Here is a 24967-nt window from a genome sequence, read left to right as displayed (position 1 = left end):
TGGTGACTCCCTGAGAACAAGCAAGGTCCTCTGAGAAGGTACATCAGCTCTTTCAAGCCAAATTTTGGCAATTCAGGACAAATGTACCTGGCAAACTGCCAGTGACTGCAGCTGGTGAGCTACAGGCCCAGAACCCACCTTACACACTAAATCCAGTGGTCTTGTCTTATGCTGTCGAGTCGTCTCTGACCCATAGCGACGCCACGGACCACGTCTCTCCCAGAAAGCCCCGCCTCCACCTACAATCATTCTGGTACTGGATCCATAGAGTTTTCTTGGTAAAAATCTGGAAGTGGTTTACCACTGCCTCCTTCCATGCAGTCAACTTGAGTCTCCGCCCTCCACTCTCTCCCATGCTGCTGATGCCCAGCACAGGGGAATTTTGATTTGTAGGAGATTGCCTCCCAATCGCTAGCCACTGCTCAAGCTAGGAATGGAATGACTATGCCTCTGCTTGACTCTCCCTCCCATAGTCGAGACTGGTAGACTACTGGAAACTCTCCAGGGGCGACCCTGAGAGGGGAAATCCTGTGGTAGGAAAGCTAAAATCATCTAGTCACCCTCTTGCTTTCCTGAGGCCACCTCCTGCCACAATCTTGTGGCATCAGAAGGAGAAGTTGGGCGATCATGACGCAGGTGCCCTGGGCCCTCCAAGAGTTGAATTTGCTATTGTATCATTCTCATGAGGGAATAGTCCACTGGGGGGACCATTTCCAGTCCTTCCAATACTAAATAAAGCTGGTTATCAGGAATTTGTATTTCCCGATCAGTTTGCCTGCTGGACAGATGTTCTTGCCATGATTCATGCAGCCTCCCTTTGAGGTAGGTATAAAAATTGTCCTTTGGTTCAAAGATGCAGCCGCTGGTGAGATGGTACTTCTGAGTGTGGTTAGGCCATTTGGACACTTTACATGTGAAAGTACAGTTCTTGTCTGCTTGCCATTTGGGTGAGCATCGTTTAGACACCAGTGATTACGAGGGGGAAGTTATGCAGGACTGAGGATGGGGTTTGTCCCGAACCATCCGCACTCTCTTGCCCAGTTCCCCTGTGCCCAGAAGTGTGCAGGGCGAGGTGGCTGGCTAGGAGAAGGATGCAACTCATAGTCTCAGAGCAGAATACCTCTGAGACCCTCAGCTGTAGCGGACACCACTGTCCTCACACCCATTGGTGTGTCATCACTGACTATGATTCTCAGAGTGACTTAGTAATGGTTGGGGAAGTTATCAGGTAGGCAGGGTTCTCCGGTGATTATTTCTGCCTGGAAGAAGGCAGACCAACTGGAGATTAACCAGAGAGAATGTCAGTCAAGGTCATCCAAGGAATCATTGTCAGAGCGACGAATAGAACCCAGAACCTCCACCTTCCGGTCTGGAGTTCTGTCAAGTAGGCTGGGAGTCGGCATGTCCTTCCATTGCCAGATTTGGTAAAGTAATCAAAGTCAGCGTCAGCTTTTGACTGCTGCTTCTCTTCTGGTTCCAGGGTCGCACGGTATCTCAGCCGCCTCATATACCACTTTCCCACCTTTGGGATCATTCTTCTGGGTTCCTTGGTCCTCCACTGCCAACTGAGAAGGGGCCAAGGTGGTGAGGAGAGAGGGGCGGAGGGTCCAAGATGGTAGCAGCAGTCTCCAAGTGGCGTGGGTGATGCTAAGAGCCCTGTGGATTGGCCCGCAAAAGATTGGCAGCCCATGGAACCCATATCAGATGTTGTTGTGCTGAGCAACAAGGCCCGTTGTGCCACCCTCTGATTTGGGTGCCGGAAGTTAGGAAGTCTGCAGCAGATCCATATGGTCCCATGTCTAAAAGGATTTGCGTCTTACCAGCTACCACTCCGCTGACTTGGTAGCATCATCCAGACTTCAAAATAACTCCTGTAGGAAGTGAAAATGCAGCATGCTTCTGTCTGCCACGTAGTCTTTTCCATAATAAGGAGTGACTGCAATACAGAGGCCCTCCTTCCTCATATTATGCGGCATTAAACTAAAACGCTTCCTTGGGCTCACTCTGTAAGCGATGCGGGCTTAGACAGTCGACTAAATTCTATTCGTCCATTCATTTAACAAAGTATTCTAGGGGAAACGGGGCCCAACTGACCCAGGTTCACAGCACAGGTGTCAGTCTTTTGAGAACTCATCTGTTTCGCCTGCTGTTGGAGTTACTGCGGAACCTTCATCCGAACAACTTTAAAATGGAAAGCCACAGAACAGCAGCACCACCAGTAGCAGAATACAAAGCCAAGGTGGTCATAAGCATATGGATGCCTGCCTATACGTAGTACTTGTGTGACCGAAATTCCCCCGGCACTAGATACATAAACAGGCATACAATTATTACCACATCTGCTGTTCACATATGGTAGAGGTTTTGAAATTCGTGCATCTGGCTAGTCTATTATGCCTTCTTGGAGTTGATCGACTATCTTGAGGGAATCTTCTATCTGTGCATCCTGTTAAAGCTGCATTCAACTGCGCAGGGTAATGTCACAAACTGTATCTTGGCAGCTGATACACATTTCAAGTAGGCTGTATTTCTTGTCACTCAGTAGACAACATTGACAGGCTAGCTTGGCAACGGCCCCTTACCGAACTCCCTAGAGCAGCATCATCTAATTTCCCCTTTCTATGCCGTCATCCTTCCGGCTGTCACAGAGATATAGGTTGATTACATTTAGATGCAACTGGAATAATGTCTAATTTGAATTGTCATTATCTAGAATTACTGCTACCTATCATCACTTCCCATTCTTAATCATCTTGGATGAGATGTAGTTCAATCTTGTATCTCAAAACTTAATAGGGAAAACACTATGTTTCCCGAACATTCAATTTCTTCTCTCTCTTTCACTTTTCGACTCCATGCCAACATCTGATTTATGAATCTGCATCATTTTCATGATAGTGTCTTAATATGTAGATACAGGAGCAAATATTCTTCTATTCAGACACTGCTGTCTTTGACACCGTTGGTCGCTCCTTTCTTCTGGAAACACTATCGGATCTTAGTTTCACTGACAATTTTCTGCTGGTTCTCCTCTGAACACCCTAACTGCTCTATTCTTTCATTCAATCATATTTACTGAGTGCTTACCCTGTGCAAAGCACTGTTCTAACAACTTGGGAGACTACAATGTAACATCAGACACAATATATCTCCTTTTCTTTCTCTTTATCTTCTTTCGCCCCATAACTGAGGGTGTCACACCCAGCTCTTAACTAGCTCCCTTCCTCTACTCAGTATCTTATTCCCATTTTAATAGTGAGGGAAATAAGGCACAGAGAAGTTAAGTGATTTGTCCTAGTGCACACAGCAGGCCAGTATCAGGGCTAAGAGTACAGGCCACCTCCACATTCCCTTTCTTCAAATCCCCTCCAAGAAGCCTTTCCTAACTAACCCCTCATTTGAACACCCCATTTACCCTCCCTTCTGTGACAGCTTTGCATTTTGGGCTGATCCCCTTGAGTACTCTGATACATCACTTCCAGCCCCACCAGCAATTTTGCATATATCCTTATACTCCACTCTAATCCCTAACCATGATTAATATTAATATCTCTCTCCCCCACTAGACTGTAAATGCTTTGAGGGCAGGAGCTCTGTCTGCCAATTCTATTGTATTGAGCTCTCCCAAGCATGTAGGACAGGGTGCTCAGCACATGGTGAGTCCTTGATAAATCGATTGACTGATTGAACCCAGTCCTCCTGGCTCCCAGACCCATTATCTATCAGGCCACACTGCTTCTCAAGGAGGAAGACGAAAATGGAAAGATGGATATGTGGATGACTATGTGCTTACGTAGTAGATTATGTAATTGATTTATACAGAAATGCTACTCATCCAGCTCTCTCCTCATTATTTATCACTCTCCACTACACTCCAGCTCATACTCTATGTTCTGTCCAAACTAACTTTCTTACTGTGCCTCATTTGACTCTCCTACTGCCGACCTCTCACTCACACCCTTCCTTCTACCTGGAACTCTCTTCCCCTTCACATCTGCGAGACCACAGCTCTCTCCCTCCTCAAAACCCTACCTCCTCGTCCAAGCGGCATTTCTCAATTAGTCTCCACTCTCCCAGCTCATGAGTCATGCCAACAACTGCTCTTAGGACTTCTGTTTACACACTTACCTTTAGCATTGGCTAAATTGATGAGTTGATCGATGTTAATTTACACTTCTTTATTTATCCCGCTATATTCCTGCTATCAACTGATGTAGGGTTGTTCTTTATAGGGCATACTTTTTAAGTCAGTCTAGCAGAAGTACTGGGCCTGGGTCCAGATTCCGTTTTTCTAGCCCCTGTTCACTTCCATGTAAATGGCTCTGCTGCTCATCGCTCTTCCAGGTACCCTAGTGGTCTAAGCCCTGAGGCCCCAGCTCTTCTGCCTTATCAGCTTCCTCTTTCTTCTTCCACTCCTTCATCTCCTCCTTCTCCTCCTTCTCTTCCCTACTGCTTTTCTTGTTCTTTTCCACTTCCCCTTCCCCTTCATCTTGATCTGGTTCTGGCTCCTGATCTGTGTGTAGCCTAACCCGCTCAGATAATCATGGTCACTGCAAGAAATTTGTCAGAGCAATTGACTGGGGATGGAGATAATGAATGTGTGTGTGTGTGTGTGTGTGTGTGTGTGTGTGAGTGTATATACATTTATGTATGTATTTAGATATAATTAAAAAAAATCTGTTAGTACTTTCCATGTCTAATTTTGTACTTTTTCTTAAATTTGGTGCATGTGGACTTCACTTTAAAAAATTTAAGAAAAAGGCAGGTAAATAAAATAGGCCCCCTGAGTTCTTTTTACTAAAATACCTGCTGTAACTTGAATTGAAAAATGGATTTAGCATATGATGTAACTAAGTTTTAAACTTCATTTTGCTCAGCTGTTTCTAATTACAAAAAAAATCTAAAGCAAAAAAAGCATTGAACAAATATATGAACTCACTCATTTTCATTAGTTTTTTTAAAAATCAAACCTTTTTGAGTTATTCAAAGCTTAGAAATTGGTGTCTTAACCATACCATTTCTGCAGTCATTTCATTCATTTGCTCTATGAAATGCCTGAACACTTTTTTTTGTTTTTATTCAGTACTCGATGAGCAGGATCTTGGATGCCAAGGGATTTTTTTTTTTTTATGATGGTGAACTAATAAACTTCTGAAATGGGGTGATATAATGGAAATACTGACAGTCTTAAATCTGGTGACACAAACCTTCTATTCTAATAATGGTTGAAAGGAAATAGAGCAAAGAAGATAAACTAAACACACAGTCTCATCTCCATCTTCCCCTGCAGAGAGAAATTAAAAAATGAAAAAGTACAGGGTCCAAAAGAGTAAACTCTCACTATGTGTCAAGGTCATTTTATTCAATAGTTAAAAAATAGGTTTTTATTTAGTATTCACTGCCCTCAACTTGCTTCCTTCCTGGCTCCACACTGTCGTCAGGGGTCGACCACAGACTTCTCCTACATCTTCTCTTACCACCACTGTTCTACCAGACCCACCCAAAATCACCTGACAACACAGGGGAGGGAAGGGTATGTGTATAGAGCTACGGATGTATTCTCCAGAGTAGACAGGTAGAAGCCAAACTTTCGCACGGGAATCCCACTGGGTTCCACTAGGCCACACAGAGGAACAGCATGGCCTAGTGGAAAGAGCACAGGCCTGGGAATCAGAGGAAATGGGTTCTAATCCCGGCTCTGCCACATACCTGCCGGGTGACCTCTGTGAGGTGAGGGTGAGGTGGCAGCTGAGGACTGAAACCATAAACTCCAGTCAGCTGTGGCAGTGACTGTACTCGGCTGCTGCTGCTTCTTGCTGCTATTTCCTGTTTCTAGCCCAGGGTCTCTGGAGTCTTGTCACTACTATCATCAGGGTACTATGGCCAAAAGTAAGATATCTGCAGATCTTGCCGGGCTCCAAGGTGAAAAATTTGATACTGTCCTATCCAGGGTAGTCCAGATGGTCTTAGCAGCAAAGGGGCCTAGGAAATTTGGAGCCGGTGAAAGATATCCAAGGGCCTTTCCAACAGGGTGAGTGGACCGAGAAGGGGAGGTGGGTTGCTCATTTCTCTCTCTGTATACTGGTGGACCACTGTTTTACTATGATTTGTTTTTTTCGGCTTCAAATTAAGTTTTATTTTTGAAAGAACAGATGGAATTGTATCTGGAACCCTAGTTAGAGACATGAAAATTAGAAGCAGACATGATCCTGAGCAAAATCTTCTGACCTAAACCCTTCTGGACATCTGGTTCTATAACTCCTGAGTGTTAGCATATTACAGCTTCCTAAGACTGATTCTGCGGATGAGTTAATCGCTCTGAAGGGGTAAGTACTTATTTTTGGAAGCACTTTAGTAGATAACTTCTTTAGACTTTGAAAGTACCGGGGGCCCTCAGTGGTCAGGTCTCCATGAGGCAAGTCTTTATTTTGCAAAGAATGACAAAATGGAGAGCTCACCCAATAGGTCATAAACAGGAAATTAGGCAGGCCCGAAAGGACTTTGGAAAGCACTTTGTGAGATCCACCTTGCAAGGTTACGAGTCAAAGCTGGTAACAAAAAATACATAGAAATCTGGAAGCGTACTAAGGCATCAGTGGGGCTACTGTCACCCTTCACGTGGGTATGATTCGAGGATCGCCATGCCTAGTTGGAGAGATGGGGTCAGAAAGGCTGAGCCATGCTAGATTTATTCCGCGTGGCGAATTGAACTTCCCTTTTGGGAGGAATAAACTTATTTAGTTACTTGCATGTGGAAAAACATCTAGCTCCCTCCCCATGGATGCTTCCCACTAGTGGGGAAATACACTTATGTGGCGTATTTTAACCTAATTTATCTAACGGATGAAGTGACCTTTCCCCTTTCCCTTCTTCTCATGGACTGCTATCACCAGGTGGTGAACTCCTCCACCAAGCCAGCTTAGTCACTCCAAAGTTGGCGACCCACCCAAGGAAGTCCCACCCCTGGTCCTTCAGGAAAAGTGTCAGAGAATCCATTCCGGTTGCTTGGAGGAATCAGCCTCCGGGTAACTTGTGAGCTAGCGGATCGGAGAGTTGGAAATGGATTCACACACTCGAGGGTTATGGGTAATAGAAGCAGGTTTATTAAGATGAGAGCACAAATAATCTACAATAGGTAACCCTCAGGAGCAAAGCTGTTCCTCAGCTAATAAGCAATAAGTAAACTGGTTCATTCATTCAATAATATTTATTGAGCACTTACTGTGTGCAGAGCACTGTACTAAGCGCTTGGAATGTACAATTCGGCAACAGATAGAGACAATCCCTGCCCAATAACTGGTTAGCATGGTACCCAACTTCTAGCAGCTGGTAAACCTGGAAAGGAGACAAGAGTTCGTGGAGACCCCTCCCCAGATATTCCTCGTTACTTTCTGATCCTCCTCCTTTCAGTTGGCCATATTTGGGATGAAAAAGTATCATGTGACAAGACCCACTGCAATTTTCTCATTCCGTATTATATGCAAATCAAGACTGTTGAGAACTTTAAAACACTAGCCTAAAACAGGTGGCTCATCTCCATCCAGGTTTGACCTGGACAGTCCTGAAATTGAGGCCTCTTTTTGTTGCTGTGAGCATCCAGGTGAAAGCTTGGTGCTGTTAACGGTGGTTGCCAATTTTGTTGTTGATGCTGCTGCACCCCCAGAGTTTGTGAGGTATCTCAAGTTCTGAATGCTGACCCTTGCCTAGCTTCCGAACTCCTAATTCCCTTAATGGTAGAAAAAAGTATGCATTTTTTTCTCTCCATCTCTTGATCTTGCTTTTACTCTCTTCGTGCATAACTTGGCCAGCCGGAGGACTGGACTGAGAATACAAAGAGCTTCTATGGCTTCCCCAGAGCACTACATTCAGTGACCAGTAGGCATTAATCTTTGAAGTCCTATAAACCCTGTTTCTTGAATGCCTGAGCCGTAATTTCTTCCCCATGAGACTTAGTCTGCTATTGATAAACAGAGTTCTAAGACATCTTTCTCATTTGTGTGACCTGGGATGGGAAAGATATACACCCAGGGCCACTTTAACAGCTGGACAAAGAAGCCAAATGCCCTGAGCTTCTTCTGGTTTCAGAATGACCCACTGGTTGGCAGGGATCCCACTAAATCTGTTAGATGACCTTCCTTTCTTCCCTTCCTTCCTACTTATTCCACTCTTTCCTTCACCTTTCCAGCTGCTCCAGCCTAAAAACAGCCTGATAAGTGAAGCTGTCTTCAAACATTTTGGCTGTCCAAGACTGGGAAAATTTCACCATCCTTTCCCATTCCATATCACTTCATTACATTACTCCGTGGATACATGCAGCATTCTGTATAATGTCATATGGAAACCTGTTAGACCCCCTGAACCTAGACCCCTGCTTGCCTGCATTGCTCCAGAGCCACTGTGCCCTCCTCCAGGTCCCTGTGAATATCGTCACCACTTCCAACCTGGACTGACTTTTATGTTTTTTAACCACCATCGCCCTGTGACTGCCTCAAGACCACACTGCACCACCCCAAGGCAGTTACTTACCTACCTCACATTCTGCCTGAATCAGGCCCTGCTGGGCAGTAATGGGAATGGAAGTGTGCTCATAGAGGCAGAAAACACATTTTCTGGGAAGGTCAGGGCGAAATTTGAGCTAGAGGGCCACCCAAGCTTCCACTACCCATGACCTAGTACATCTTAACTTAGCCTCGTTTATGCCTGATGAAAAGTAAAGAATATAGATTTACTTCATCAGTAGAATATCCCTATGGGGGAGAGGAAGCTGATTCAAAAATGTTACTCACCTGCAAACATTTTTTACTTTTCTATAAGGTTGCAGAGACAATTTTTTTTTCAGAAAACCTCCTTGAGGGTTCAAGATTCCTCTTGAAGTATTTCCCTCCCACTTCTTCCCTTCTTTTTCTACCTTCCCATCCACCCTTCCTCCACTCATCCCCCCCACATACACTTCCAGAACTCCCACCTCCTCCCTCATTAATTACTGTTGTCAACAAAACAGTAAGCAACGTCAACTTCCACTCCTTGACGTTCTCCTATTCCCACTTCCACATTCTCCTCCTTCGCAGCTGTCTCCCAAGAAGAGTTCTCATGCATTTCTTAAAAACGAATCCTTCTATTATTATTACTAACGTTTATTAGATGCTTACCATGTGCAAGGCATTGCATAATGCTATGGAGTAAATACATGAAAACCGATTAAGATCTGGTCCCCGGCTAACAAGGGCTCATGACCTAAGTAGGGGAGGACAGACACATAAAAGAAAAGAGTACCATTTACTCTATCGTACTCTCACAAGCACTTAGTACAGGGCTCCACACACATTTAGAGCTCAATAAATACCGCTGATTGATTGCTATCGGGCAGAACGATATGAATAAACAGAAATTCGACGATAAAAGAGAAAAAAACATATTAGCTAAACGATCATCGGAAAGATCAGGCCATGAGTACCTCCCTAGAACAGGAAAACAGCTCTTGATCACAAACTGCTGCAGACATCTCAAGGTTTTGATGGTTGGTTAGGCAGGTGTGGCTCCACTGTATTGGGTAGGAGGACTGAAGCTGCCCCAGGCAATGTGTGGTCCCCTGTAGCGCATGGTAGCAGGGGGCTTGCTTGGCACATAGTAAGCGCTTAACAAATACCATTATTATTAGTAGTGTTATTATTATTACTCAGCTCTACTTCTCCACTTCTCCTTAGGCTTCGATTATATCCCCTCTCACTTCTTAAAAATACTTGCTTCCTCGGCCCTCCTCTCACTGTCTTCTCTCTCCTCTGTCTACTTCCCCTCTTCCCCTATTCAGGTAACAGAATTCTATGACACACTGGTGCTGTCTGTGTCACTGATCAATCAGTGGTATTTACTGAGCACTTTCTGCGGAGCACTGTACTAAAGGCTTGGGATAGTACTACACAACAGAGTCGTATACTGATGTTGATCCTTGGTTGTACTTCTAGGGGCAGGGTTATCCTGAGTTGAAAATCTCTGGTTTAAGAAGTAAAATTTGGATTTCTCTCCACTCCATACTGTATTCTCCCGTCTCAGAGTCGCACCTGGAGAGTTTCTAGTACTCCACCAGGCTCGGCTATGGGAGGGAGAGTCAAGCAGAGGCCTACCCCTTCTATTCCTAGCTTGGCCAGTGGCTAGCGAGAGGAAGGCGATCCGCTACAAGTCAAAACTCACCCATGCTGGGCAGCAGCGGCACGGGAGAGAGTCGAGGGTGGAGACTCAAGTTTACTGCGCGGAAGGCAGCAGTAGTAAACCGCTTCCGTGTTTTTGACCAAGAGAACTCTATGGATCCACTACCAGAATGATTGCAGATGGAGAGTGGGGCATTCTGGGAGATATGTGTCCATGGTGTCGCTATGGGTCGGAAACGACTCGACGGCATAAGACATGACCCTGCTGTACATGAAGTCAGATTTCCCAGTTCTTCCTGCGTGAATATCAAAAGATCCTGGATCGAAAATGAAGGATACTAGATTTAATTTCCAGTGAAATCCACCTGATTTAAGATGATAATTTTTCCTTATTCATATGTCAGGGAACAGGGTTTGTGCATGTGTGGGTGATCAGGGGAGGACGGGGTGTGTGTGCATGTGAAAAGGTGGGGAGGTCAGGTTCTCTGAAGCTCTAAGCTCTCCCTAGTCTAACAGACCCTCTTTCTCCTCCATGCCCCAAGATATTGTTTTTGTGCTTCACCATGGCAGAGGGAAACATCCAGTAACTGCACTTCTCACCTCCTGGCACGCCTTGGCCTTCACACTCTACTGCAGCCAAATGCACTGCCTTCCCTCCCCATCTCCCAGGACCTTGAGAGTATGGAGCAGGAGGTTCAGTTCTAAGAAGAGATGGTCTTGATGCAAATGTTTTGCTTAGAAGCTGCTGTCTTTACGTATGTGGGAAGGAGCATGGCTTTGTAGAAAGACCATAGGCCTGAGAGTCAGAAAACCTGGGTTCTAATCCTGGTTCCTCTACTTGCCTGCTGTGTGACCTTGGACAAATCACTCAACTTCTCTGTGCCTCAGTTTCCTCAATTGTAAAATGGGACTTCAATACCTGTTCTCCCTCCTACTTAGACTGTGAGCCCCAGGTGGGACCGGAACTGTGCCCACCCTGATTAATTTATACCTACCCCAGTGCTTAGAAAAATGTTTGGCCCTTAGTGATAATAATAATAATAATGATGGCTTTGGTATTTGTTAAGTATTTACTATATGCCAGGCACTGTACTAAGCTTTGTGGTGGATACAAGCAAATCAGGTTGGACACAGTCCCTGCCTCACATGGGACTACCAGTCTTAATCCCCATTTGACAGATGAGGAAACTGAGTCATAGAGAAGTTAAGTGACTTGCTCAAGGTAACACAGATGATAAGTGGCAGAGGCAGGATTGGAATCTAGGTCCTTCTGATTCTCAGGCCCAGGCTCCATCCACTAATCCACGCTGCACACCACCAGTATTATTATGGTAATGGGAGGATCCTTGGCTGAAAGGATTTTGAAAGGTGGTGAGATTAGAAGCACACCCATTTCTTCCAGTGTGATAGATGAGTTAAATGGTAATTTGGATTAATCTCAGCAATGGCTTTGCAAATATGTGCTAAACTTTGAATGACAATCAGCAGCAGAGGAAACAAGTGGAAGAACCCAGCCAATGACATTTTAAATAAATTCAGAAAATATTAACCAGAAGTGTCACTGTATTTCTGCACATGTCCGTAATTTATTTATTTATAGTAATGTCTGTCTCCCCCTCTAGGCTGTAAACTCGTTGTGGGCAGGGAATGTGTCTGTTATATTGTTATGCCGTACTCTCTCAAGTGCTTCGTACAGCGCTTAATAAATACGATTGATTGATCAGTGTTCATCCTGCAAATAGATTTCTTACCTGGATGGATGATATCAAAGATGTTTCAGTCAACAAAGCATTATCAAACTGTCAGGACTGAAAACAAACACAAGCACAGCAAACAACCTGACTAAAATTGACATGGGTAACTTCCCGATTTAGATAGACATGGGAAAATGTCAGATATCTGGTTAATCCTATTGCATCTCCTCATTTGGGCAGATTGTTCAGAGGACAATGAAAAGAACTGGAATGCTTTGAAACAGTTTGGTAACAGAATTGGATGAATGATGGGCCTCTCAACCTTGGTTTTTTGGGGTTTTTTTTAACCATCCTGGATCCAGGACATAAGTTTTCTAGATTTGATTATGGCAAGAGGTTCTTGGGGGTTAGTGGGTAATGCTGGGCAATGGGAAACTCCACAGATGCAATCTTTGTGCTTTAGAAAAATAAGCTCCTTTGACCTTCCCTATCACCTTGGATAGGACGTTTTAGATAAGATCAGGCAATGTCTCTGAGTTATCTATGAAGTCTACTAGAGGCTTTCCCTTAGAAGCTGCAACTAATTCAGACCCCATTAGCACACAGAGGTTGTTTAAATAGCGCCTTCTAATGTGCATTACCTTGTACTTGTCAGTGCAGAATTTCACACATAATTTGATATAAAACCCTTTCAATAGATCAGCTAGAAGTAAATCTCAAAGTACCTGCTACTGTCTGAATGTAAAGTGAATATTCTAAGCGGTTTATATCTTCCACCCTCCCCTCCTCCCGTGTCCCCACCCAACCCAACTTTAATTTCTATAACATTTCAGAATCTTTAAAGAGGTGCAGGACTTTAATTCAACTGATCCCTGAGAATTCATCCATAGGGTATAGAGTCCTTCAGGGTCTCTCACATCAATATCTGTTTTTTTAACACTAGGTGGAAAAAATTTATTCCTGGCTTTGAAATAATCTTTAGGTTTCCAAAATCACTTCTCATTTAACTAGCCCACTTTTGCCAATAAAAACCAGGATTATTAATCAGTTCCTACCTTTCTTGGTGGTAATTCAGATAGTCCCTTGTTTTTTAAGCCAACTTTGAGGCCTTTACAAATGCCAGTAAGGCACCGGTTGTTCACTTGCTCTCAAGGAGAGCAGGTCATCCTGACTCAAATGTTTTAAGATTACCTGCACTTGGAATCTGCTTCAGTGATCCTGGAGATGCCCTATTTTTGGTCCGTAGGCTATTAGAAAGACTATCCGTGGCTCCCACTGCTCTCTGGTCTCATAATAATTTATTTCACATCAGTCTGGTGTTTTCTTTCCGGCAGCACCCACAGTCTTAAAAGCTGTTGGTTAGAGAGTTATTGGTTTTATTGGTATAAGCTGAAGGGCCGAACATGGTAAAATACAGACACATTCTCTTTCCTCTTAACAACATGGACTGGAACATTCATTACTTTTACAAGAAATGAGTATTCAGCATATGCCATGATACTAAGCTTACTTGATGATGGAGTGTTGATAAACAAACAAGTAATTGCTAGATAACAATAAGAACACTTCATCGCCGTTTAAAATGTTAAAAAATAAGTTTAACCGGTGACAAAGATCAATTCTGCCCTTCCGCCCCCTAAAGTCTGCAGGGGCAAGGGTTCAGGTTAAGAATAAGGTTAGGAGGAGGGTTATGGAAATGGTTAGTTGAGAAAGAATTACAGTTATGAATAGGTCTAGTCTTTAATGATGGGTTTGGTTGATTCTTGGCATTTCAGTGGTTTAACATTGATGATCAGGTGTGCTTAAACTACTAATTACCCAGATTGTTGATGATTTGTTACAGTGTAAGTAAACTCCCAGAGAGAAGGACATTTCATACCATGGCTATGCCACACTGATCTGCTTTTCATTTTCGGTGTAGACACATTCACTTTTGGATCTTTTCCTACTACTCAATAGCTTTAGTGTTTGTCCTAGACCCCAGGTGTGCTTCATGCTCAAAGATGCTTTTATGAGCCAGTCATTGCCATCCCCAAACTGTAATGCCCAGATGGACTCAATCATTTGAGCTGATATCTACTAAATATGTCCCTGAGGGTGAGGAGTCTTGGGATCACCCACAGTTTGACTTTGTGACCTTGGCAAATCCCTGTTTCTTTCTGAATCTTCATTTTCTCCATCAGAAAACATAGAAGCCAACTTTTCATTCGAATTCTGGGGTGAAAAGGGGGAAGGGATTTTTTAGTGGGGAGACAATGGGGACTAGGCAGGGCCTAACTTCAAAGAGCTCGCTCACAGGCCAGAAAGCCACCACTTTGGGTCTTTTCAGACCTGATCTGAAACTCTCGGGTCTTGTCAGAGGCCTAGGATGTGTGAGACTGGGAACCCAGCTCAAACAACTGTGGGGGGCCACCATGGAGTTGGCAACTATGTCTGAATATGGCCTCTACCTCCTTCATGGGGCTACTGAGAATATTAATCAGATGAAGATTGTGAGACTCTCTCTCTCTTTCCTTCTCTCTCTCTCTCCCTTTCTCTCTTTGAAGGAGGAAAGGCTCAGTATAAATTCTGCACAAGGTTTTTGGGTATCATATAAACAGGAGGGATTGTCATTGCATATTTGGGTTAGGTTTTTTGCTGTGTTTGCGTGATTGGAGTGCATGTTAGGTTTCCACGTGGGTGTCATTTAGGTTGAAATCTTTCTTGTTTAGTTTCAGCTTTCTTGTTTTCATTCCAAATGTCAAAGAGACTTGTAGGTCAAAAATAGTTTAGAACCACTGGAGAAAACATTCAAGTAAAACGGGATTATAGAGTGGATTCAGAAAAGACATTGCTATCTCCATCCTACAGGTAAACTAAACAGTTGTGCCTAGGGCAGCCAAATATTAGGATCAGAAACATGTTTACTGACCGTTAATTAAGTGGGTGACTGCTGGCTACGAGGGGCCGACATTTTCCAGTCTGCCATGACTGAGTAGTAAAAATCTCCGAGTCAACCCCAGTAACTAGTTTTTCTCCTTCAACACTTGTATTGCACTCTGCCCGTCCTCCCTCCCCTCCCCCAATCCCCTTTCCTTTAGCTCTTTTAATAAAGTTGTCACTCAACGCAAGCTCCCTCTCTTCATCATGGAAAGGTAGCCAAGGTCATTTCTTCATTTAAACAGGCTCCACAGCATATCAGGGGAATGGAGAGGCTGTATAAATCACCCTCTTTCCTTCAATATCAGTGAACAAACAGTTCATCAGCATCTCTACAATTACCTATCCCGGGCTGGCTCAGGTCTCTGTGTGTTCTGTCATGAGTAAGTAACCTTATGCGTACTGGAATTTATTGGGTCATACTTGCCTTGTTCCCCTTAAAGCACAGTTCTAGTGGAGGACTGGAGTTAAGGAGGAGGAGAGGATACAATAAACAAACTGCAGTCAAATTCTGAGATTTTTCCCTTTCCCTTTTTCTCTATGAATGCTACAGAGTAATGCTTTTGAAAGAAGGAAACAACAATTCTAATCTCTTCCTTTGCACATTTCTTTAGAATTACCATTTGAGTCACATGATTAGAGCACACAAACTGAGAGAAGCAGTGGATCACTCTTCCCCCCACCCCCCATTTACCTTCCCTGGGTAGTGTAATTGTGCAGTTGCTGAATGTGGTCATGGCTATCGCTACTTTCTCATTTCCCCTCAACCCACTTGAGGTTGCTCTTCCAGGCATCAGAGCTTTCCTCGGGGAGCGTGCTTCGTCCTGAACCAGGGTCACCAAATGGTCGAGTAATCCCCACTATTAATAGCCGGTGTTAAAGAGGGGGCATTCTTCAGGTTTATAGCTGATTTTCAGAGCTATTCTTCACTGCGCACTCTAGTGGGTTTTTTTTTCTTTCCTTAAAATATCTGTTATTGGAGAATTCCTTTAGGATTTCATCAGAATTCAGAAATCATTTCTCCTTTTGACACTGCAGTCCCTGATTTGATTTTCATTCCTGCTGACTTATTCTCTTCTTGACTGTTTGTTCTGTCCCACAAGATCCATTCTCCCTGCAGTGCTTGCAAGAGTGGTCATTGGCATTCATGGGAGAGCCAAATGAAGGGCTCGCCCACGAGGCAGGAAGAAATGTAGGTCACAGGTGAATGATTTCACTCTGGTTCAATATATGGAGGTGCCAGTAACTGGCACTGTTTCCTTCTTGCCTTCAGATGGTCTCTGGAGTTCCCCGAAAGAACTTTTCTTTTTTCCACTTAAAGAATTGCTCTTTTGCCCAGGAAAACACTGCAATTCTCTCTTGATCCACGGATTGCTCCATGGAAAGAAGCCATGTGTTCCTGTTTTTCCTCCTTTTCTTATCCCTGGCAAAGGGAAAAAGGACTTATTGCTTAAGTTGTAGGCCTGCTTCTACTCCTTCTTTCTTCCTATTAGTCATAATCTTTTGTGAAATCCTCACCACCTGTACAGAAGAAAGAGAAGACTTTTTGGGCAATAAAGGACTAGGCATGTTTCAAGTTAATGTCCTCAGAAAATAGAAAGGAAAGAGCCGTTGTGTAGAGAAAAGAGATGGAAGGAAATCAATCTATGGTATTTATTGAACATATACTGTGTGCAGAACACTGAGCAGCATGACATAGTGGTTAGACCATGGGCCTGGGAGTCAGAAGGTCATGGGATCTAATCCTGGCTTCGCCACTTGTCTGCTGTGTGACTATGGGCAAGTTGCTTCACTTCTCTGGGCCTCAGTTCCTTCATCTGGAAAATGGGGATGAAGATTGTGAGCCCTACGTGGGACAATCTGATTACCTTGTATCTCTCCCAGCACTTAGAACAGTGCTAGGCACATACTAAGCGCTTAACAAATACCAACATTATTATTATTATTCTCTGTGCCTTAGTTACCTCATCTGTAATATGGGGACCGAGATTGTGAGCCCCATGTGGGAGAGGAACTGTGTCCAACCCGATTTGCTTGTATCCCCCCTAGCGCTTAGTACAGACCATAGAAGGGAAGCAGCGTGGCTCAGTGGAAAGAGGACGGGCTTGGGAGTCAGAAGTCATGGGTTTGAATCCCGGCTCTGCCACTTGTCAGCTGTGTGACTGTGGGCAAGTCACTTAACTTCTCTGTGCCTCAGTTACCTCATCTGTAAAATGGGGATTAAGACTGTGAGCCTCACATGGGACAACCTGATTACCCTATACTACCCCAGCGCTTAGAACAGTGCTCTGCACATAGTAAGCACTTAACAAATACCAACATAGTAAGCACTTAACACATACCATAATCATTATTATTATTATTACTAAGTGCTTGGGGAAGGAACAGTACTTGGCATGTAGTAAGCACTTAACAAATACCATCATCATTATTATTATTCTTAGAAGGGAGACGGAGTAGGGGAAATGATGGTTTAATAGGGAAAGGTTTCTAGGAGGAGATGGGAACTTAATAAGGCTTTGAAGGTGGGGAGAGTGGTGGTCTGTCAGATACGAAGGGGCAGGGACTACCAGGCCAGGGGGAGGATGTGGGCAAGGGGTTGGCGGTGAATTAGTTGAGATCAAGGTACAGTGAGTAAATCGGCATTAGGGGAGCAGAGTTTGGGGACTGAAATTACCACCTTATTCTGGTTGTTGTTGACTTATGCTGTCGAGACGTGTCCGACCCATAGCGACACCATGGACACATCTCTCCCAGAATGCCCCACCTCCACCTGCAATCGTTCTGGTAGTGTATCCATAGAGTTTTCTTGGTAAAAATACAGAAGCAATTTACCATTTCCTCCTCCCACGCAGTCAGCTGGAGACTCCGCCCTCGACTCCCTCCTGTGCCGCTGCTGCCAGCACAGGTGAGTTTTGATTTGTAGCAGATGGCCTTTCATTCGCTAGCCACTGCCCAAGCTAGGAATGGAATGGCTATGCCTCTGCTTGACTCTCCCTCCCATAGTCAAGACTGGTAGAGTACTGGAAACTCTCCAGGGGCTACTCTGAGAGGTGTATGTCTGGTTAGCCTTGTGCAAAACAGAAGAGGTGTTCTATACTGTACAGCATGATGTTTTGTCTCCTAAAGCACTCTGGCTAACAGGCTAACCTGGGAGGAGAGTTAGGGAGAATGTAGCTCTCCTCTTGCTCACTCTGAAAAGATGATGACACTAAATATGAAAGAAATGTCATAAGGAGAAGGAGTAATTTTTTATGTTTTTTTTTATGCCATTACTATGGGCCAGACACTGTACTAAGCTCTGGGGTAGATACGAACTAATCAGGTTGGACACGGTCCATGTCCCACATGGAGTTCTCAGTCTTAAGCCCCATTTTGCAGATGACTGAGGCACAGAGAAGTTATGTGACTTGCCCAAGGTCACACAGCAGACACGTGGTGGAGCGAGCTTAGAGTAATTGATGGGGATTAGTGAGAAACGTCCTTTTCCACTTGTCCTTCACTTATTAGCATTACAAAATGATTTTTTGAGCTTCTTTGGGCAAAAGCAGGCATTACCAAGACTATAGGTACTCTAAGGTGGTCGGTGGTTCTTAATGTCACCTAAAGAGGAAGCTGAGATGTTGTATATTGCTTAGAAGAAAATCAGAGATAATGGAAGATGAACAATCAAACTTCTCTGTCTTGAGGGGAATGCACTAGCATGGAGTTTTCATTCCACTGTTAATGGAATTTGGAGGGAAGATGGAAAACTGAATCACCCACAATAGGTGCTCAATAAATATACATATTCAAAAAAGAGAACAAATACCTAGGCTAGGAAAACAGAAGTGGTTATAAGAGGCTTTTTTTTGAAGGCACCACCCTATCCCTGGCTCTACCAAACGGCTGTTCGGCATCTCATCTTCAGTTTCAAGGACTGGCGTTTTTAAGGATCTCTTTAGTCTCAGAGCCTGACAGAGATCTGGAAATTGACTGTTCTCGTGCCTCTTTGGGTAGGAAAGAAGCCTGGTGTATAATTACTATGTAGTAAGTTGAAAAGGAGTTTTAACATGTGTTTTGAATAAAAGAATACAATTCCTCTGCAGCTCCGTGGTAATGAACCAGTCTCCCAGATGCCTCAATTAAACGAGAAGATCTCTGAGCTGCTCTTGGATTTGCACCCTTTAGTCGCTCCTCCCTCAGCCCCATGACACTTATGTCCTTATCTGTAACTTTTTTATTTCTAGCAATGTCTGCCTCCTCCTTCAGAGTGTAAGCCCCTTGTGGGTAGGGACCGTGTCTACCAACTCTTATTTTACTCTCCCAAGTGCTTAGCATGGTGCTCTGCACAGAGAAAGCACTCAATAAATGTGGTTGATTGATTGTAGAGTACCTCTATAAAATAAATGTCCCTAATACATGATAAATCAACAGGGCTAAAGTGTCAGGGGTCAAAATGCTACACACTGGGGTCTAGCTAGCTTCAAAATCATCTTTCCTTACCTTCATTCCCTGCCACCCACCTTCACTTCCTAGGGAATAAAAAGCTAAAGAGGGGAGTTTGGCGGATTCATGAAAGTGGATGCATGGGAGGTATAGCTGGGTATACTTCCATACCTTCTCACTTGGCTGCTGAGTGGCCTTGGGCAAGTCACTTAACTTCTCTGTGCTTCAGTTTCCTTATCTGTAAACTGAGGATTCAACACCTGTTCTCCCTCCTACTTCGGCTGTGAACCCCATGTGGGACAGGGACTTTGTCTGATCTGCTCATCTTGTAGCTACCTCAGCTTTTAGTACAGTGCTGGGCACATAGTAAGTGCTTAACAAATACCACATTTATTATTATTATTGTTATTCTCCCAGTGCAGTAAAGGGGCAGGAACCATTCCGTGATTCAGAGTGGACACTCTCCTTGTCGATCTCTAGCCCAGACCCCAGAAACCCTCAGAACTTTTGCTGGGTGCACTGGTGACTGAATTCTCCAAATCCATCACCATCCCATTAAGGTTGCTAAATGGAGGAGTGTTAATCTTGAGCCAGCTGAGTGATGTCATAGATGGAACAGGTCTGTGCGTTTTACAACAACTGCCAGAGCAGCTGTTTTTATGGTTTAAAAGAGTTCAAATACCTACCCACTTCAGAATCCCATCCTGTAGAAATGCTGCAAATAAGGCCTCGCGTGTTTTCTTGCTTAGCCATCATCCTGTATAATGCATCATCTGAGACATATCAATGATGATGAAATATCCAGTGGAGAAGTAAGGAGAGCAGACTAATCGACTTTGGCAGGTGAGTATATCAAACTGGTGATTTTGAAATTGAAGCAGTGGACCACAGCTTGGGTTATTTCACGAGAACAAAATGGCAACCATCAAGAGGGAGTTCTCATGATAGACAGCTGGTGTGGTCGACTAGGTAACAATAATGCCTGCTTTTCGACAGGAGCCTTTCTCTGCCAAACACAGGTTCTCCGATGATGCAGTGGGGTGAGAATGAGGCGGTCTGAAGTCTGGCTGGGTGACTTCAGGCAAGAAGTCATTTTTAACCTCTATGAGTTGTTTTCCCAATTGTGAAATGGGGTTTATAATACCTGTTTCATTGCCTAGAGATATGAGAGAGATGGAGAAACTGTTTCTCCTGAAGTTAGGGCTCTCTGGAAGAAAGGATACCTGCTGTAGAGTGGACATGTCAAACTCCTTTTTATGGATGGACTGTTTATGAGTTTATACTCATTCATCCATTCATTTAATCGTATTTATTAAGCACTTACTCTATTCAGAGCACTGTATTAAGCACTTGGAAAAGTACAATACAACGATAAACAGTGACATTTCCTGCCCACAGTGAGTTCACAGTCTAGAGGGGAGAGACAGATATCAATACAAATAAATAAAATGTCAGATATATACATGAGTGCTGTGGGGCTGGGCGGAGGGGGGGAGAGCAAAGGGAGTACGTCGGGGTGATGCAGAAGGGATGGGGAGATGCAGCATGGTATAGTGGATAGAGCCCGGGCTTGGGAGTCAGATGTCATGGGTTTGAATCCTGGCTCTGCCACTTGTCAGCTGTGTGACTGTGGGCAAGTCACTTAACTTCTCTGTGCCTAAGTTACCTCATCTATAAAATGGGGATTAACTGTGAGCCTCATGTGGGACAACCTGATTACCCTGTATGTACCCCAGTGCTTAGAACAGTGCTCTGCACAGAGTAAGCGCTTAACAAATACCAACATTATTATTAATCCCGCTCCACCACTTGTCTGCTGTGTGACCTTGGGCAAGTCATTTCACTTCTCTGTGCCTTAGTCACCTCATCTATAAAATGGGGATTGAGACTGTGAGCCTCTTTGTGGGTGAAGTTACAATAATAATAATAATAATGGTATTTGTTAAGCGCTTACTATGTGCTGAGCACTGTTCTAAGCACTGGGGTAGATACAAGGTCATCAGGTTGTCCCACGTGATGCTCACAGTCCATTCTAATCCTCCTTGACCTCTCAGCTGCCTTTGACACTGTCGACCATCCCCTCCTCCTCCACACCTTATCTCACCTTGGCTTCACGGACTCCGTCCTCTCCTGGTTCTCCTCATCTCTCTGGCCGGTCATTCTCAGTCTCCTTCACAGGAGCCTCCTCCCCCTCCCATCCTTTAACTGTTGGAGTTCCTCAGGGGTCAGTTCTTGGCCCTCTTCTGTTCTCCATTTACACTCACTCCCTTGGTGAACTCATTCGCTCTCAGGACTTTGACTACCATCTCTATGCAGATGACACGCAGATCTACATCTCTGCCCCTGTCCTCTCCCCCTCCCTTCAGGCTCACATCTCCTCCTGCCTCCAGGACGTTTCCACCTGGATGTCTGCCCGCCACCTAAAACTCAACATGAGCAAGACTGAGCTCCTCATCTTCCCTCCCAAGCCCGGTCCTCTCCCAGACTTCCCTATCACCATGGATGGTACGACCATCCTTCCCGTCTCTCAGGCCCGCAACCTCGTTGTCATCTTTGACTCATCTCTCTCATTCACCCCACACATCCGATCCGTTACCAAAACCTGCTGGTCTCACCTTTACAATATCGCCAAGATCTGCCCTTTCCTCTCCACCCAAATGGCTACCTTACTGCTACGGGCTCTCGTTATGTCCCGGCTAGACTACTGTGCCAGCCTTCTCTTTGATCTCCCTTCCTCCTCTCTCGCCCCGCTCCAGTCTATTCTTCACTCTGCTGCCCAGCTCATCTTCCTGCAAAAACGTTCTGGGCATGTCACTCCCCTTCTTAAACACCTCCAATGGTTGCCTATCAACCTCCGCTCAAAACAAAAACTCCTCACTCTAGGCTTCAAGGCTCTCCATCACCTTGCTCCTTCATATCTCTCCTCCCTTCTCTCTTTTTCTACTGCCCACCCGCACACTCCGCTCCTCTGCCGCTCACTTCCTCACCGTCCCTCGGTCTCGTCTATCCCGCTGTCGACCCCTGGGCCACGTGCTCCCGTGGTCCTGGAATGCCCTCCCTCCTCACCTCCGTCAATCTAATTCTCTTCCCCTCTTCAAATCCCTACTTAAAGCTCACCTCCTCCAAGAGGCCTTCCCAGACTGAGCTCCCCCCCTTCTTCCCTCTGCTCCCTCTACCCTCCCTTCACCTCTCCGCAGCTAAACCCTCTTCTCTCCCCTTTCCCTCTCCTCCTCCCCCTCTCCCATCCCACCCCCTCAGCACTGTACTCGTCTGCTCAACTGTATATATCTTCATCACCCTATTTATTTTGTTTATTTTGTTTAATGAGATGTACATCACCCTGATTCTATTTATTTGCCATTGTTTTTATGAGATGTTCTTCCCCTTGACTCTATTTATTGCCATTGTTCTTGTCTACCTCTCTCCTCCGATTAGACTGTAAGCCCGTCAAAGGGCAGGGACTCTCTCTATCTGTTGCTGATTTGTACATTCCAAGCGCTTAGTACAGTGCTCTGCACATAGTAAGCGCTCAATAAATACTATTGAATGAATGAATGACGGGGACTGTGTCCAATCCAATTTGCTTGTATCCACCCCAGTGCTTAGTACAGTGCCTAGCACATAGTATAGACTTAACAAATACCATAATAATAATTACTATTATTATTATTATGGGGAAAAGTAGGGCTTAGACTGGGAAGTCCTTTTGGAGAAGATGTGCCTTCAATAAGGCTTTGAAGGTGGAGGAGAGTAATTGTTTGTCGGATTGGAGGAGGGAGGGATGTTCCAGGCCAGAGGCAGGATGTGGGTCGGTCTGGCAGGGACATTCATACATTCATATGCTGATTTTTAAAAGGTGCAAATTACTAATAGATCCTTTATTATCAATCTTATATCCTCATTTTAAATAGAACAAAAGAATAGAATAAAACTAGCTTTCTTATTTTCTTGCCAGCACAGTGTTAGTGGGTAGGATTTCCATGGGACCGGTTCAGCGGTCCAAGATTAGGGGTAACAAAAAGGCAGGAAAGGAAAAGAGACAAAGGGAGACAGAGGCACAGACAGGAGACAGGCTGCTCTCTCTTTCTCTCTTTCTCTCTCTCTCTCTTTCTCTCTCTCTCCCCCTCCCCCCTCTTCCCGTTGAGTTTCCTCTCAGATAGCAGCAGAAGACAGACACGGGAGAGACCACCCCTCCCACTGAGCAGCTCAGCCACTCTAGTCTAGGCTGAAGGAATTGCTGCCTTTATTCTCCTGGGCTGGGAAACTGTATGCAGAATGGCCCTCTGAAAGCCTGGAGAGCTGCAGTAGCCCCTTAGGCCTGAATCAGGAGCCCAGCTATCAGAGGCAGGGGGTGGTACTTTTGCTGGGCGAGGGGCATCCCCCCTCATGGTGAATGCTGAAGCATTCCTTAAATGAATTTTTAAATAATAGAATGCACCCATATATGATGTATCTAGAAATACATGCACCTATATGCCTTCATCTGTTATCAGTGGCGAAAACTATTCAATAGAATAGAATGACTGGATACACACACAGAAAAGTTGACAGTCCACTGGACTGTAACCTCCCCATAGGCAGTGAGTGTGTCTATCCGTTCTGTTGCATTGTACTTTCCCAAGCGCTCCAGTACACACAGTAAGTGCTCAGTAAATACCACTGATGGATTGATGGAGTGAATGAAATGTGTATAGATGTAACCCACTATTTTAATTGGAATTCCCTTTGAAAGGGAATCATAAAGAGGACTGTAAGCTTCTCCACTAGACTGTAAGCTTCTTGAGGGCAGAAATCATGTCTACTAATGCTTTGGGGCACTTTCAATGGCTTAGTATGATACTCTGCACAAAATGAACCCTCGACAAATACTACTGATTGATTGATTGAGGAGAGGATGGGATCGTGGCTTACTTATCAGATCAAGATGCTCCCAAATGCACTTTATAAATATAGTTTCTCGTAGCACAGTTCTCTGCCATTTCTAGATGAGGGTTTGGAAAAGTATCTATATGCATAAATGCACATTCCTTGGAAGTGATAGTAGTGGTTGCCAGACAGCTCCTATTTTGGGGTGAGAGTCTATTATTATGTTCTCATGGTACTTGAGCTCTTAATTGTCCTCCCTCCTGCAAGGCCTCTTATTTCTCATGCACTTCCCCTCCCTGTTACTTTTTTAGGATCTGATTCTTCACAAGGTGATGGCATTCTAAAATAAATAGAGGGGAGGCAAAGATGGATGCAGAGGCGGGGGGGGGGGGGGGGGGGGGTGCCTCAGGTACGAGAAGTCTCTGCACGAGGTAAGCCCTCAATAACAGAGTGGCCTAATGGAAGTGGCACAGGCCTGGGAGTCAGAGGACCTGAGTGCTAATCCCGGTTCCACCGCGTGTCTGTTGTGTGACCTTGGGCAAGTCACTTCACTTCTCTGGGCCTCCGTTACCTCCTCTGTAAATGGGGATTGAATCCTATCCCCCCCCCCCACTTAGACTTTGAGCCCCATGTGGGATAGGGATTCTGTCCTACCTGATTAATTAATTAATTAATTAATTAATTGATTGATTATCTACCCCAGCATTTACAATAGTGCTTGGCACATGGTAAGTGCTTAAGTACCATAATTATCATTAGTAACTACCACTGATTGACTGCTTTAGACGAAAGCACTTTTCTTCCCTCTTGCTGCCACCTAATTTGCTGAGAATAATAATAATAATGTTGATATTTGTTAAGTGCTTACTATGTGCAGAGCACTGTTCTAAACGCTGGGGTAGATACAGGGTAATC

General features: G+C 44.6%; 2 non-coding genes across 2 annotated transcripts; both read right to left on the bottom strand.

Annotated features, from left to right (window-relative positions):
• Nucleotides 1–385: 385 nt before the first annotated feature.
• LOC114808470 lies at nt 386–523 on the bottom strand. The gene has a single exon (XR_003756318.1). It is a non-coding gene; the product is annotated as a small nucleolar RNA SNORA7 (small nucleolar RNA).
• A 17153-nt stretch (nt 524–17676) lies between these two features.
• On the bottom strand, nt 17677–17814 carry LOC114808427. Its single transcript, XR_003756275.1, has one exon. It is a non-coding gene; the product is annotated as a small nucleolar RNA SNORA7 (small nucleolar RNA).
• Nucleotides 17815–24967: the final 7153 nt, after the last annotated feature.

Source organism: Ornithorhynchus anatinus, chromosome X5 (assembly GCF_004115215.2).
Source record: "Ornithorhynchus anatinus isolate Pmale09 chromosome X5, mOrnAna1.pri.v4, whole genome shotgun sequence".
Lineage (NCBI taxonomy): Eukaryota > Metazoa > Chordata > Mammalia > Monotremata > Ornithorhynchidae > Ornithorhynchus > Ornithorhynchus anatinus.
Note: the sequence above shows the minus strand (reverse complement) of the source record. Positions and strands in the feature narration are given on the sequence as shown.